General features: G+C 41.1%; 1 pseudogene; it reads left to right on the top strand.

Annotated features, from left to right (window-relative positions):
* Window positions 1–503: 503 nt before the first annotated feature.
* LOC100814353 (vacuolar protein sorting-associated protein 26A-like) overlaps window positions 504–17,234 on the top strand; it is a 63,987-nt pseudogene continuing 47,256 nt past the window's right edge.

Genomic DNA, 17,234 nt, shown 5'->3' with positions numbered 1-17,234 from the left:
GAAGTGGTTAAATGCCATAAAAGAAGAGATAGATTCCATGGAACATAATGGTGTTTGGGACCTTGTAGAATTACCAAAGGGTTGTAAGAGAGTTGGTTGTAAGTGGGTCTTCAAGACTAAACGTGACTCTCATGGCAACCTTGAACGTTACAAGGCTAGACTTGTTGCTAAGGGATTTACTCAAAAAGATGACATTGATTATAAAGAGACGTTTTCACCTGTCTCACGAAAGGATTCTTTCAGGATTATCATGGCATTAGTAGCCCATTATGACTTGGAGCTACATCAGATGGATGTGAAAACTGCCTTTCTGAATGGAGATTTAGAGGATAATGTTTGTATGGACCAACCAATGGGGTTCTCAGTTGAAGGAAATGAACACATGGTGTGCATACTAAAGAAATCAATATACAGTCATAAAGCAAGCTTCCCGCCAATGGTATTTGAGGTTTAATGATACCATTATTTTCTTTAGATTTAAGGAAAATACTATTTATCGGTGTATGTATCTGAAGGTCAGTGGGAGTAAGGTTATTTTCTAATTTTGTATATTGATGATATCTTGCTTGCAGCTAACGATCTTGGTCTTCTTCATGAGACTAAGAAATTTCTCTCTAGAAACTTTGAAGTGAAAGATATGGGTGAGGTAAGCTATGTGATAGGGATAAAAATATTCCATAATAGATCACAAGGATTGTTAGGCTTATCTCAGAAAGTATATATATCGATAAAGTGCTAGAGAGATTCAAGATGGAAAGGTGTTTAACATCGCTTATTCTAATTTAGAAATGAGACAGAGTTAGTCTCACACAATGTCCTAGAAATGATATGGAACGAAAACAAATGAAAGTAATTTTGTATGCATAAGTTGTTGTTGCATCTGAGAGCTGAATTTGTAGTATGTTTTGAGGCTACAATTCAGGCTAATTGGCTGCGGAACTTTATTTCAGGGCTTGGAATTGTCGGCAGTATTGCTAGGCTGCTGAAAATGTATTGTGATAACTCCGCAACAATATTTTTTGTAAGAACGACAAGTACTCTAAGGGTGCTAAGCATATGAAATTGAGGTACTTTGTCGTGAAGGAAGAAGTTCATAAAAAAAGAGTGTCAATAGAACAAACCTTATGATAGTTGACCCTTTGAATAAGGGATTATTGCCCAAGACATTATAGAACATGTTGAAAGTATGGACATTATTGTTATTGATGATCATTAAGAGTAATTTACCTTATGTAATTTTGTTGACACTCTAAGCTCAATTATGATATGTTTCTGATTACCTGTTCTCTATGTTTGCATGCATGTTTGTGTTAGAGTAATGTTAACAGGTTTTGTCTTGAATGAAGACATTATGTTGGACCAGTTATGTACTCCTAACTAAGGGTCATATTAAGGAGAAGACTAATTTGTAGTACATGGAAGGGACTATATCGATTAGATGATGTACAACCGCCATAACTCGAATTGGTTCCTATTCTTAATCATGAAATTATGATGTACCCAATGTATAGAACAATTTTTGTCATTTTTAATGCGCATTATGTTAGTTAATCTATTTATTTATTTAGTCCATAATGTTTATTAATGTCACATGAGCCAAGTGGGAGAATGTTAGAATTAATGTCTTATGTGAGAGGCATGTGACTTATATAGGGACTAATAAGTAAATAATTAACGACTAAGAGCTAAATTGTAATTAGGCTTAATAGGAGAAGTTTCTAGGGTTAACTGCTACTTGATGGGAGTAGTGGTTATAAAAGGGGCTTAATACCCACTAACGTGAAATAAGGTCCCCTTCCTGACTAGAAAGTATTCTCTCTCACCCATAGCCATCACGAACGGAGAGAGGCAGAAAAGAAAGGCCTAAGGAAGTGAAATCTTATTTCTCTCCTCTTTCAAGGAAATCAAAGTGCACTGGAGATAAGTTCCTATGGAGAAAGGTACACATCATTATCTATTGTTGTTTATTGATTGTTTGTGAGAACCATAGGTTTCAAGATCCTATTATTTCCTATCATTGATAGTCTAGGAAACCCCTTAAGAATTTTTACAGTTTGATCAGAATATAATCGCGGGAGCTTTCAAGCTTCCATGCAAGATCTCAATCTGTCTTGCTGATATAAGTACTCGCAAGCAGATGTGTTGTTGCGTTGTGCTACAATTTTCGTTGATGAATATAGTGATGTCAATGAAAATGAAGATGAACCCTTATTTTTTCCATTATGTTTAAAATTTGTGCTTATTGGGGTTTGTTTCCTTATTTTACATAATTTTATTCTAGTGTATTGATGGGAAAGTTGGACCTTTGTTTGTGTATGTATCTCAAATAAGAAGTTTTTCATAAAGGGAGTTCTGTGTGCCTCTTTTCATCACAGAGGGGTTTCAGAGTTAGAGTATTGTATTTACCCAGTCAAACATTTCACTTATTGCTGTCATAAATGGTTTGCAACAGCAATTGTGGATGCAATTGTCAAGATTTTTGGGTAGCAGTAACTGCATTGCGACCACAATGGTGCCCACATTAGCTGCATTTGTTTGTGTTGAGAATCAGGAATTTAATGTATAGTGATGTGATAGGATATGATATCTGATTTAGAGAAAACTAAATATCCTCTAATTATATGTAATCAATAATACCTGCCTATATAAACAGGCTTCCACTACACAAATATCCCTTTTTATTTTCTCTTATTTTACAGTTTGCAACTTTCCATAATATCAAGCTTTGCAACTAAATCACAACTGCAACTGGAATTTAAAACTTTGGAATGTCAGGATATCTAAATGGTTTCAATATCAGAATCCAAGTGGGTTTCTATTTTCTATGTTTGGTCCTAATCTGGCCCTCATATGACATGAAATTATAAGGTAATGTCATGTACTGTAATGGCTCAGTGATCTGATTGGCATGGTAATTTGTGATAAATGGTATAATTTTATGTAACAGAAAGTGGCTAGTCCATGACTTGGTCTTTATATACCAATGTTCAGTTTCTGAATTTTTATTTGAGATTTGGGATGTCTGGTTAGGTATTGTGCTTTCTTTCTTATGTAACATGCTAATCCCTTTTAGTATATCATTGCTATAGGAAAACGTACTTTTGTTTCTTTAGTAACTTTCCTTATTATTGTTACCAATATTATCACTATAACACTAAGTAAGATTAGGATTTAGCTTGCAGGATCCTGGGAAAGGATATTTCATTTATTTTTCAAAAGCTTTTACAAAGCCACTTTTTTTTATCAGCAAATGTTAGTTTTACAAGGCCACCTTGATTTATACTTTTGTACCTTCTCTTGTTTGCTAGGTTCACATAAAGAAGGAAAATGGCCAAATGGTCATGGTTCCTCTCTATCAAAGTCAGGAGAATATAGTTGGGGAGGTACACTGCATGGCATCACCAACTGTCGTGTTTTACGTTTGATGTGGGGATTCTGTTCTGTTAGTAGACTGGAATTTAATTGTTGACACTTTGGGACCAGGTTATTATTGAACCTTCAAATGGGAAGAAGGTCAAACATAATGGTGTAAAAATTGAGCTTCTTGGTCGCATAGGTGTGATTCCTTCGATTGTTTTTATTTTTATTTTTTTGGTACAAATGTAGGACTGTTTTCTGTAAATGCAATAGCCATTGTCACTGATGGGCTGATGGTCGTACCCTTAATTACATCTTTTTGGTAGTTATGTGTTTTTGTGTTTGTCTATAACTTCAAATGAAAAGTAAAGTGTTTAGCTTGGATCAATACAACAATTATATCTATATTCTTTTTATTTATTTATTATTTTGTTTGCTTATCATGATCTGAACTTGTGGTTGAATGTATATATATCATATTCAAGATACCTAGCGAAAAGGAAGCTGGATTAGAATCCTTCTATGCCTTGGATCGATACAACAATTATATCTATATTCTTTTTATTTATTTGTTTATTTATCATGATCTGAACTTGTGGTTGAATGTATATATATCTTATTCAAGATACCTAGCAAAAAGGAAGCTGGATTGGAATCCTTCTATGATCCTTTGCTCCTTACTATATACTCTAGACACAGAGCAGAGCACTCTAAATGCCATCATGAAGGTGTACTCAACAGTTTTTGTATTCATGTTATTTTATATGTTGTCCCCATGGATATTGTTGGCATATGGAGTTAATTTTATGCACAATGACTTCAGTGGGGGCATTATTTTTTAGTATTGTGTGTGTATATAATGAATGATGCTCTCATCTTGCAGAGTTGTATTTTGATAGAGGCAACTGCTATGACTTTACTTCTCTTGGTAAGTTCAAGCCTATACAACTGAGATCTTTCCTTTTTTGTCTTTTCCTTTCCACTCTTTTACTATTCTCAGATGTTTTATGTAGAGGCATTTGAATAATTACATTTTTGCTTGTCATACTTATAATACACGTTATACATCTAAATTGTGTTTATATTTAGAAGCTCGAATATGTAATCCATTTTGTTCTTTTTTTTACCCTCCAAAGTGCCATGCTCTTTGTGGGGCGCATCACGATGCTTTTGATGTAATATTGGACTATTGGTTAGAGTTTATATGATAATTCTCTGTAGTTTTCAACTCCCTGTAACTTATGTGCAATACGTGAACTTGATGTTCCTGGCAATTTACATGAAAGGAAAACATCTGATACAGCCGTGGCTGCAAGGGGCTGGCTTCAAGGGCCAGTGCCTCCAAGAGAGAAAGAACAAGGAAGAAGAACAAAGAAAAGGCAGGAAAGTGTTATTCTTATTGATTTGCTGGTTATTTACATATCCATATATATAATGCCTACTACTAACAGATTTGTGATTTCCTAATCCTCTAGGAATATTCTCACTAACGGAATTGGTTAGGAATGTTCCCTCAACAGCAGACAAGCGCTATCCAGCAAATCCCAACTGCCAGCTCAGCACCTTCATCCTCAGAAATAATCTTTGAGGTACGAAGGTCTGGAAATCCTCCTTTTAGCCTTTGCTATTTGCACCCCAGTTTCTACTATTGTAGTTCCTGTTTCTGCTATGCTATCATCTTCCCGCGGCCCTTGGAGAATCACCTTGTCCTCAAGGTGATGATCTTGTATTAGCTGATCCCAATCCTCCTAAGACGTTTCATCCGAAGACAGTCCTCGCCATTGAACTAATACTTCCCATGGAGCATCCTGGGCAAAGGATGAATGACGGTAGTCCAGAATGGCTAAGGGAGACAGTAAAGGTTGATCGTTGAGAAATTGGTCTGGTAATTCAGCCAAATTGGCGCTTTCCGGAGTGCCGTGAAATGGTTTTAGCATAGAGCAATGAAAGACCGGATGTATTCAAGCTCCTTCTGGTAGCTTCAAACGATAAGCCACAGTGCCGACCCGATCAAGTATCTGGAAGGGACCGTAGAAGTGTTTGGCCAATTTGTCAGAAACTGCCTGCGCTCCCTTGGCGGACCTCTACCGGTAAGGTCGGAGTTTCAGGAGAACCCAATCCCCAGGTTGATAAGTTATCTCCCTACGCTTGACATCAGCGTTGTGATTCATGATAGCCTGGGCCTTGACCAACTTTTTTCGAATGCTGTGAAACACTTCATCCATGTTATTCAACATGTTGTCAATGACGTCTATGTTCAAGGATCCCAAGAGGTATTCTGGGAAATTGAAGGGCTTGCGGACAAAGGTAATCTCATATGGGGTGGACCCTATTCCCATGTTCCACGAAGTATTGTGGGACCATTCAACCCACGGGAGAAGCTTTCCCCACGCTCTGGGCCAGCGATGAACAAATGATTGCAGGTACTGCTCGATTACTCGGTTCATAACTTTGGTCTAACCATCGCTTTGAGGATGGTAAGCCGAACTCATCCTCAATCTTGTGCCACTCAACTTGAAAAGCTCTTGCCAGAAACGACTGATGAACAAAGGATCCTTGTTGGAGACTAAACTTCGGGGAATGCCATGTAACTTGATGATGATGTCAACGAATAAGGAAGCGACCATATGAGCAGTATGTGCCAGAAGTAGAATGCCCAAGTGAATGCCCTTCGAGAATCGGTCCACGATGACGATCTTCCCTTGGTAAGGCGGAAGACCAGTGATGAAATCCAAAGAGAGGCCCTCCTATGGCCACAATGGAACTGGAAGAGGGCACAACAACCCTGCAAGCTTCTTGGTCTCATACTTGGTATACTGACATTCGACACAATTGGCTACAAATTTTGCTATGTCATCCCTGAGTCCCGGCCATTGGAAATTCTCTGAGAGACGAGCAATCATCTTTGCGACCCCCATGTGGCCCCCTATGGGCGTGGCATGATATTCTTCAAGGAGAGAAGATATTATCGGAAGGTCCCGCGGCAACCAAATGCGTCCCTTCTTCAAAATCAGATCATTAGCAATGGTGAAGTTGGGATGTGTCTCCGGAGAACACACGATGTCTTGGTGTTGCTTGTTATATTGAGGATGGTAGCGCAATTTCTGGCGTAGCTCTTCGAGAAAAGTCAAGCAAGGGACAAAGAGTATCATCGAAAGAGAATAGGTGTGCTCCGGTAGCCGGGACAAGGCATCAGCAGCTTGATTATGGGCCCCTGATCTATACTGAATGGTGTAGTCATACCCCATCAAACGCGCCAGATACATGTGTTGTTCTGGGGTTTGTATGACTTGAGTCAGCAATTCTTTGAGGCTTCGGTGACGATCGTAAATGGATGGCCCAACAGGTATTGTTGCCATTTTTTCACCGCCGATGTAATGGCGAACAATTCGCGCACGTACATCGATGCCCGAAGAAGCTTCGTGCTAAATGGTTTACTGAAATACGCAATCGAGTGTCCCTGTTGCGACAACACAGCTCCCATCCCAATACCGGAAGCGTCAGTCTCGATGGTGAATGGCAATTGAAAATTGGGCAAGGCGAGAATAGGGGTAGTGGATAGTGCTTGGTTGAGTTGCTCAAAGGCTGTCTAGGCCTGAGAGGTCCATTGGAAAGGCTCAATCGTGGTTGTCTTGACCAGGGGGTTAGCTATCATGGCATAGCCTTCAATAAACTGACGGTAGAATCCGACCAGGTCCAAAAAACTCCTCAAGGCTTTCGTGGATTGGGGCACCAGCCACTACGAGACAGTCGGCCACCTTGGACGCGACAGGCTCGACCCCTCTCGGAGATACCAAGTGGCCCAAATACTCCACCTGCGATTGGGCAAAGAAGCACTTAGAAAGCTTCAAGACAAAATGATTGTCAAGTAATACCTGGAATGTCATTTCCAAATGGCATAGATGATCGTTCAGTGAGCCACTGTAAATAAGGATATCGTCGAAGAAGACGATAACAAAATGACGGAGATAAGGCCGGAATATCAGATTCATGGTGGCCCGAAAGGACAACGGGGCATTACACAACCCAAAAGGTATGACTTTGAACTCATAGTGTCCATGGTGAGTTCGGAAAGCTGTTTTGGGAATGTCCTCTGAATGCATGCGAATTTGATGATACCCTTGCAATAGGTCAAGCTTAGAGAAGCACTGAGCACCACCCAACACATGGGAATAGGAAATCTGTCCTTGATCGTGAGGGCGTTTAAAGCTTTGTAATCAACGTAGAAGCGCCAGGATCCATCTTGTTTCTTCACCAACAATACCAGCAAAGAAAATGGACTGGTACTTGGCTGAATCAGGACCTTTTGGAGCATGGAGTCGATCTGCAATTCAATCTCGCGCTTTTGGAAGTGAGGGTACCTATACGGTCTCATGTTAACTGGAGTGGATTGAGGAAGCAGGTGAATGTGGTGGTTGGTGTCCCTAGCCGGTGGCATCGCATGGTGGGGTCGAAATAAGGCACCAAATTTGGTGAGCAATGTTCGGAGTACGAGGGGCAAGTCCTCCATGCGTGAAGGAGGATTATCCTCTATGAGTACTGTGATGTGGAAGTAAAGTCCAGGTCCCTGTTTCCGATATAGACGCCGAAACTAAGGAGAAGTCAACAGACTCAAGTTAGCCTCATTGTCACCTTGCAAATTCACTAGACGACCTTCATAAATAAATTGTATATTCTGAGCAGTGTAGTCAGTAAGGACAAGGCCCAAGGACTTGAGCCACTGAACGCCCAGAACAACGTTCGCGCCCGAAATCGGCGAAACATATAAATCAATGGTGAAGGTGAGGTCCTGAATATTGATGGCGATGTCCTCACAGATACAATGGCACTCCAGGTACTGGCCATTGCCTACCATGACCCATAAGGGATTGGTTTCGCGGCATGACAATCCCAATTGGGTGACTAGTTGTTGTTGAATGAAGTTGTGGGTACTTCCCCCATCAAATAGAAGGACAAGTTGTTGACCGGCGAGGCTGTCGACAAGGCGGAGAGTTTCCGGTGCGATATGGCCTACCAAGGAGTTCAAAGATATTTGGGCTAAGTATAAGTTAGGGCTATCGAGCGGGTCGGGAGGTGGGTTTTCAGGTGGGTCAGGAATAGCTATATGAGGGGAAACCGGTTCTGTCTCATCAGTAATGAGGAGAAAAACCCTGGAGGCACACTTATGTCCTCTGTGGAATTTCTCTTCACAATTGAAGCAGAGACCCCTCTTGCGGTGTAAGATGATTTCTTCGGGGGACAGGCACTTCAAGGTCAGAGGGTTTGAACGGGGAGGAGGTGGTAATAGTGGCGGAAGGGATGGCACGGGTATCGTAGGGATCGCTCGAAGGGGTGAAGGCGAGGGGTTCGGAGGTGGTGGGCGAGGGCGCAAGGGTTGACGATGATCGAGGAATTTCTCTTCTTGTAAGCGCGCAAGTCCGGTGGCCTGGACCATGGTCATCGGTTGATGAGCTTGGACCTCTTAATGAATCTCAGGGGAGAGACCAGAAATAATGCAGCTCGGTAAAAAGGGAGGAGGAAGGCAAATAACACGATTGGTGAGACCCTCGAATTCGGACAAATACTGAGCGGCGGTTCCCTTCTGAGTGAGTTTGAACAACGCGTCAGTGTGGTCATCGTACTAGGATGGGGCGAAGTGGGTATGCAAGGCTTGAAGAAAGGATGACCAGTGTGACATCCTAGAATTTCTACCCAAAATTTTGTAAGTGTTACATTTAAATAATTATATATATATATATATATATATATATATATATATATATATATATATATATATTCTTGGTAGAAGTATGTACATTGGGGGAAAAATATGCGGGTTAGACTAATTAACGAAGAGTAACCCATAACTGGACGGTTATAGATTAATTCGCAATTAATTAGTCTAAAAATTATCGTTTTGCGTGCAACTTAAAATTTAACAAAACCAACCTTTGAACCACGCTCAGGGTCTCATTCTGAGTGTTTTGATATATATATTGCCTACTTTCGAAAACGGGCCCCGACGGGTGCAAAGAAACGCGAGGAATTGGAACCAGAGAGGCGACACGCAAACCGAGATAGGATTTCAGCATCCAAAAAGGTTCAATTTTTTTTCCTTATGGCTGAGTATGATGTCAAATCAAAGGAAAAAGGTGGGCCCTTTTGCTCCACTTAAAATGGGACATGTGGCAATTACTTTTAGAAAAGAAAAGGAAAAAGAAAAGAAAATCATTTTTTATGAAAAAACCCAACTCTTCTCTCTCTTCCTTCAGCAAATTTCAGAAGCTTCTTCCTCTCTTCCACGTTGTTTTTCTCTTCTTCTTCTTCTCCATTGTGCCTCCATTGAAGCTCCAAAATTCCACTTCCTTTCTACCCCAAATTGTAAGGAGAAGCCATTTTCGGAGTCTTGGAGCACACCTCTACTTCGTGGGGCTTTAAATTTCAGGTAAGGGTGGACTTCTTCTCACTTGAAATTTGTGGGTGTTGGGTTTTTGGGAGCTATAATGGGTAGTGCTACTAGGTTATTGCCTTAGGGTAGTTATTTGTGAAGGAATTTGTTGAAATCATGCTAAACTTGACATGTTTGATGTGAGCAAAACTACCCATTCTGATTTGGGGTTTTATAATGATGCTTTGTGATATATGTATGCTTAAAATGTTGATGGAAAACTGATAGAGATGATGGGGAGAGTTAACTTAGGGTTAAATGTGAGAATGGTAGTGTTGTGAGTGGTAAAGTGTGAGATTTTGAGGGTTGGAAAAGCCAAATTTGGAGTTAGTGGAAATTGGAGTCTAAATTGAGTTGATTCTAGTTTAGAATGTCAATTAGGACTTGTAGGAAAGCTTGGGTAGAGCAAATGAGAAAAATGAGTGACAAATGTGAAAGAAAAGAGCCATTTCTAGGGTAAATTGGGTGTTGAGAGGTCAAATTTTGAATAGGTGGAGATTTCACCTTAAAACCAGTTTGAGCAAGTCTAAATCAATGTTATAGACTTGATGAAGATGAGAGTTTACCCCAAAATTACCAAATTTTCATTTTCACCTTTCAAACCTTGAAAATGCACTAAATTGGTGGATTTTGGATACCTATATTTTGATTTACCTTGGTTTGAGGTTTGTTTTCGTTTTGAACATGATTTAGACATGGTTTAGGACTTGTAGGATCCAATTTGAGTGAAATTGGACACAAGCAAGCTAGAATTCGAAATCTACCAAATTGTGCAGCAAAAGCTGTCAAATTGTGCAGTAAATTTTGCCTATTGTGCAGAAAAATGGTTGTGCAGTGCAGGTCATGGGAAAGGCAATACCACTCGTGTTCTAGATATTTTCTAGCAGATCCCAACGGTCAAAATTTAGATTTCTGTATTAGGAACCTCAAGTTAAATTTTCAAGGCGATCCAACGGTTAAAAAATCAGAACGAAGAGAATGTTACTGAGGTATGTGAGTAGGAAAAACTGTGGAATTTGAATGAGTTTTGTGCAGAGTTTTCTGCCTCCAATCTGTTTTCTTGGTTTAGGGTAGTTTCATGACAAATGAAATTGAATTGTTTGGATATTGTGAAAGCTTGGAGGGGTTGATGGGGACCCGGTGCTGAGAGGAACGAGGATAAGGGCTACGTGGGAGTGCGTGAGCTCAATTTGAAGGTGGGCAACTGGGAATGATGTGCTTATGCCTGACTTGTGGAAATGGGAGAGTTGATTTGCGCCATCGCCCGATCGCCACCTAGTACCACATATGACGAGTGCCCCATAATCCAATAAGCTTGATGTGAGAAAGCGTGGAAGAGTCAGTCTTCCTACTTTTGTTTGTTGACCACAGAGTGGTACCTGGAGATATGTCGCGGGGGTCAGGAGACCTTGGGGACGTCAGGTGGGGTGCTATTGCCCAAAACCAAGCTTGGCTAATCCCGACCCAACCCGGGCATAGTCAGTCAGTGAGAACCTGTGACGTACCTAAGCAGGCGAGCTCCTGGTAGTCAACCAATAAAAGAATAAAAGAACAAAGTCCACAAAGCAAGGAGGTTAGTGTGGCGGCTGGCCAGCTATTTATCTTGGGTGTTATCTAAAAAATACCCTCTGGTAATCGATTACCATTCGTGGGTAATCGATTACAGGGGTTAAAAATTAAGAGATGATGTTAAATGGCTTCTGGTAATCGATTACCAATTGTGTGTAATCGATTACATAGTGCTACCTACTACTGGTAATCGATTACCATTTATGTGTAATCGATTACACAGTGTAACTTTTAGGTTCCAATGTGCAAAGGTTGTGTAATTCATTTTTGGGCACTGGTAATCGATTACATACTTTGGTAATCGATTGCCAGAGAGGAAATCTCTTGAAAAAAACATTTGGACTATGCGTAGCCGTTATGGGACGCATTGTATTGTTACCTGTGTAGTTAGATTTCTTGTGAAAGAGTCTACCCTCTTTCTTTTTTTTCTTGTAGATCATGATGACAGTGCAGTTGATCCATGATCGCGTTGTGATGGAGTGCCTAGAGGGTGTTTGGGAGACCCTCGAAGGCAATGAGAGGTGCCGATTTCGTGGCACAATTCGACTCACTGCTACTTCGCTAGTACATCTGGAGCAGCCCACGTGCACACTTCAGCAGCCTGTGGAGTGGATACTACCTACACCCACTCCATATCGACTAGTTGAGCCGGTTCAAGTGATAGAGGTGTCATCCTCTGAAGAGGATCTTGAAGACGACCCAGAGGAGTTACCTCCTGAACCTGCTATGGACGCCCCTGATCTACCAGAGGATGATGAGGACCCACTCCCTGATGTTGATTCTCCAGAGGATATTATGTCAGTGTCTGAGGCAGACTCTACAGAGGAGAGTGGCCCTGGAGGGACAGCGAATAGTGACGACTCTTCATCATAGCAGATGGCTCCTTAGACTAGGCGTACATACTTTTTGTTGGTGGGTGTATCTAGTTCAAACTGCTAGGTTTATTCTTTTGATTTTTGGGTGGGTAGGCCTATTGTATAGAAATTTTGATGATTGTATATATTGTGGCTGAAGCCACCACAGTTGTTACCTTTGCTCTGGATGTCACTGTGCTATTTTGCAAACTCCCATATTTTGGACAGTTTTTTATGATGAAAACAATTATGTTTTATCTTGTTATTTGAAAAAGAAATGTTAACGAACTTTATTTGAAAAGAGTTTACCGACCGCACCTTATTATTTCTCACGTGACGACCTAAAATGATGGCTGGGATATTTTTTTTGAAAGAGAAAAATAGTTTGGAGGTTATGAGTGATCAGAAAGAAATGAATCCGAATAGAGTTGTGAACTGGCCATTCAGGACTCTATAGTGATAATTTTCCTTCTGAAATTAATTACCGTGAAATGAATAACAGTGCAAAAAAAAAGAGAAAAAAAAAGAAAAAAAAATTTCCCATGGTTTCTGCTATTTAATTTATTACTATTAAACCAGTCCATTATTTAGGGACGCCACAACCAGGAGGTGAACTAGCCATTAGAGTTCATCCATTGAAACCAAGCGAGAGTGCGACCTTCCATATAAAACAAAGCCACGGTGAGTCTGTCCTGTTCTGGAGTACCATGGTACTCGAAAAACTGGTTGATCTTAAAGATCCAACCCAGTGGCTCGGTGCCATCAAACCGAGGCACATCTAACTTCATATGATGTGTTGATGCAGGGACAGGTGGAGGTGGCGGCAACGGCGGTGGCATGGGAGGGGATGTAGACAAAAGGGGAGCGCACTAGAAGAGCTCCTTAGTCAGCAGGGTCAAGGAATTCACAGACTCGCTAAGATACATTTGTTGATTGGTGAGACGAAGCAGGGCATCCTCCAAACGGTCAGAGGACCCCGAGGCCTTATCAGAGTCAGGCATGACCAAAGTTGATATAGTCGTGGCTGCAGGGGGGTGGCTTCGAGGGCCAGTGCCTCCAAGAGAGAAAGGACAAGGAAGAAGAACAGAGAAAAAGCAAGAAAGTGTTATTCTTATTGATTTGCTGGTTATTTACATATGCATATATATGATGCCTACTACTAACAAATTTGTGATTTCCTAATCCTGTAGGAATATTCTCACTAACGGAATTGGTTAGGAATGTTCCCTCAGCAGTAGACAAGCGCTATCTAGCAAATCCCAATTTCCAGCTCAGCACCTTCGTCCGCAGACATAATCTTTGAGGTATGAAGGTCTGGAAATCCTCCTTTTAGCCTTTGTTATCTGCGCCCCGGTTTCTGCTATTGTAGTTCCTGTTTCTGCTATGCTATCAATACCCGTTTGAATTCTCCACTGTTGAAATGCCATATGAATCATACAGTGGAATCAATGTTAGGCTAAGGTATGATAGTTATTTTACTTCTATGGTAACCGTGAACTCTTAATTTCTCTATGTTTTTTCTTTACTTTTCTTCCATAAATTTGTTATGGAATAATTATATTCTCTAATGTTAATTTTTAAAAGACAAGCAGCTAATGGTTGATGGTTATTGAAGTTGAACTGTAAGTTAATATATTCTTGTTGGAAAGCAAAACAGAGAATTTGGTTAGGTGGTAAAGGTTGTCTGTCATATTGCTGTTATGGGAAAGGTCAAGAGTCAAGACCACTTGATCAACTTAAGAGTCAAATGCCATATGAAAGAAATATTTCACCTATAAGCATAAGTTGGGAAGATAGTCCTGAGGAGTTACTTTCATGACTCTAGCATTGTTTTAACTTTTAAGCTATATATTTAGGTGGTAACCTTAGTTGGAAAAATTAAAATATTATTTTTCCTACATTATTTAAACAGGAAGGAAATCAAATTTTCCTGCATAATGTCGAAGAATAACAAGATCATTTTGGTATTAGTTCAACTGATTATATCAAATTTGTCCTAAATCATTGTCATGCTTGTTAGTATTGTTGCTTTGAAATCAGGCTACATATACAATTTAACCTTATAATTGCATTCTAGAATGGTGAAATAATAGTAAATGAGAAGAAGAAAAAATTGGATAGCTGTAGAAATCTATTTTGCTCAGTGGACAAAAGACTGCAAAGTTTACTTTTTTTCTCTTGGTTGGCTTATTCGTAAAATCAGTGACTTATCGTGCTAACCTTTCACTTTTGCTTCTAGTTCCTCTCCTTATAACTGCTATTGTATCGGTCATTTCTGCCCTCCACGCTTTCTCCTTAAAATATGAATACACACACCATAGTGGTTTAGTTTACTTTTGGACTATTGGGTGGTTCTATGACCCATTAATTCACAGTTACCATCAGACTATATCAATGATTTATTGTGTTATTGTTGTAATTTTCTGTTGATTAGATTGACTTGGGCAATTGTTAGCAGCTGGTTTTCGAGACCCAGCAATCTCCCTGGGGAAGGCGAGTAAGGAGAGAGAAGAGAGAGAGAGGGGATAGAGACGAAGGAGAATTCTTATTGCTTATCCTTTCACAAGGTGTTTTTGGGTATTTATAGTTTGTTACAAGGGAACCAATCTTAACGGCTACAACAGAATTATAACTGCTAGTCAGTTATTCGAGCAGAAGCTTCTAATGGTTGAGAACTCGAAGTTGCTTGTTCCCTGCATGGCTTAACTATCCAGCACATAGTCCTTTAAGCGCAAGGGGTATTAATTTGCCTTTTGGGCTTTGCTATTTGAGACTCCTTTATGCTAGGTGTATCTCTGCTAGGTGTATCATTCCCGCCATCTTCGAATAACACCTTGTCCTCAAGGTGATGAAGGGATTTAAGAGTCGACCATTCTTCCCACGATGCCTCATCAGGGTGCAGATCCTTCCATTGAACTAACACTAGTTCCTTTGGGCTTGTGTCTGATGGAATGGTCTTGTGGGCCAAGATGGCTAAGGGAACTAGAGCTGGTTGGTTGTCCACGACCAAGGGTGGGAGGTGTGTAGCATGTTCTGATGTCGGAGATCCTATGAAGGGTTTCAAGATAGAGCAATGAAAGACTGGATGGATGCGAGAATGCTCTGGTAATGCCAGCTTATAGGCAACTGGTCCCATTCTTTCTACAATTTGGAATGGTCCATAGAAACGCTTGGCAAGCTTGGAATGAGTTGAACCCGCAACTGTTGTCTGTCGATATGGCCGGAGTTTAACTAAAACCCATTCTCTGATATGGAATTCGTGATCTCGACAGTGCCCATCCCCGATAGCCTTCATGCGTTCTTGAGCTTTAAGCAATTTTTGCCTTAATAACGTGAATACTTCTTCTCTTTGACTCAGCCATTCATCTACTGCTTCTACCCTTGCAAAGCCTTCCACATAGTGAGGATAGTTTGGAGGCTTTCGACCAAAGGTGACCTCGAATGGAGTCAATCTTGTGGACGAGTGAACGGAGGTGTTGTACGACCACTCCGCCCACAGTAGAAATCGTCCCCAAGTCGTGGGTTTGCAATGAACAAAGGAGTGCAGGTACTGCTCCACCACTCGGTTGGCCACCTCCGTCTGACCATCCGTTTGTGGATGGTAGGCGGAGCTCATCCTGAGCTTAGTGCCACTCAAGGAGAAGAGAGTTTTCCAGAACCTGCTGACAAAAAGTGGATCTCGATCGGACACGATGCTCCTAGGCATACCATGGAGTTTACCTACCATCTCCATGAAAAGCTGAGCAACACTTTGCGTTGTGTGCTGCGAAGGCAACATGCCGAGATGAAGTCCCTTTGAAAAATGGTCCACTACCACGAAGATGCAGGTGTGACCTCGATATGCCGGCAACCCTACGATGAAGTCCATTGACAAATCTTCCCAGGGCTGAGATGGTACAGGCAGTGGACAAAGCAAACCCCTTGGCTTCGCAGATTCATACTTCACAAGCTAGCAATCTATGCAACCAACAACAAACTTGCGTGTGTCTACTGCCATGTTCTTCCATGTGAAGTTTTCCGATAAACGATTCAAGGTTTTCCTGAAGCCCATATGGCCTCCTGTGGGTGTCTGGTGGAATTCAGTAAGCAATACATTGATAAAGGAGCAGTTGGAGGGTAACCATATGTGTCCTTGATGTAGAATGAAGTGAGACGTTATCGTGTGTTCAGGAAAGTCAGTGGAAGCTGAACGAATCTGTTCTCTGAGGGTGATAAACTCCTCGTGTGACTGAAGCTCCTTGTACAAGTCTTCCAAGAACAAGAAGTGTGGCGTCGAAAGAATGAAGAAGAAGGCAGTAGTGGACTCCGCGACCCGTGACAAAGCATCCGCGACTACATTGGTTTTACCTTACTGATATTGTATGGAATAATCAAATCCCAGCAATCGTGACAAGTACCTGTGTTGTTTGGGAGTTTGAACCGCCTGAGTCATCAACTCCTTCAAGCTTCGATGGTTTGTAAGGATAACAAAGTGATGACCTAGAAGGTATTGCCGCCACTTCTTAACGGCGTTCATGATCGCTACAAGCTCGCGTACATATGTTGAGGATCTCGTGAGCTTAAGGCAAAACTGCTTACTGAAAAAAGCGATTGGGTGTCCTTCCTGAGATAGCACTGCCCCCATGCCTGAACCTGATGCATCTGTCTCCATGGTGAATGGCTTGGTGAAGTCCGGCAGCGCTAACATCGGAGTGTTCGTGACAACATTTTTGAGAGCTTGAAAGGCAGCTGCTGCTTTGGGTGACCATGCGAACCCATCCTTTGTTAACAGGTTAAAGAGAGGGGCTTCCATAGCTGCATATCCTTTGATGAACCTGTGATAGAAACCTGTAAGTCCAAGGAACCCACGAAGGCTGTGAGCAGTGCGCAGCGGCGGCCATTGTTGAACAGCTTGTACCTTGTCAGGCACTGGTTGTACGCCTTTCCCGGAAACAATGTGACCCAAATACTCAATTTGTTGTTGCGCGAATGAACACTTTGGTAGCTTGAGTGTGAATTTATCCTTCATCAATACTTGAAATGTTGTT

Source organism: Glycine max, chromosome 20 (assembly GCF_000004515.6).
Source record: "Glycine max cultivar Williams 82 chromosome 20, Glycine_max_v4.0, whole genome shotgun sequence".
NCBI classification, from domain to species: Eukaryota; Viridiplantae; Streptophyta; class Magnoliopsida; order Fabales; family Fabaceae; genus Glycine; species Glycine max.
This window is presented reverse-complemented; position numbering and strand designations above follow the sequence as displayed.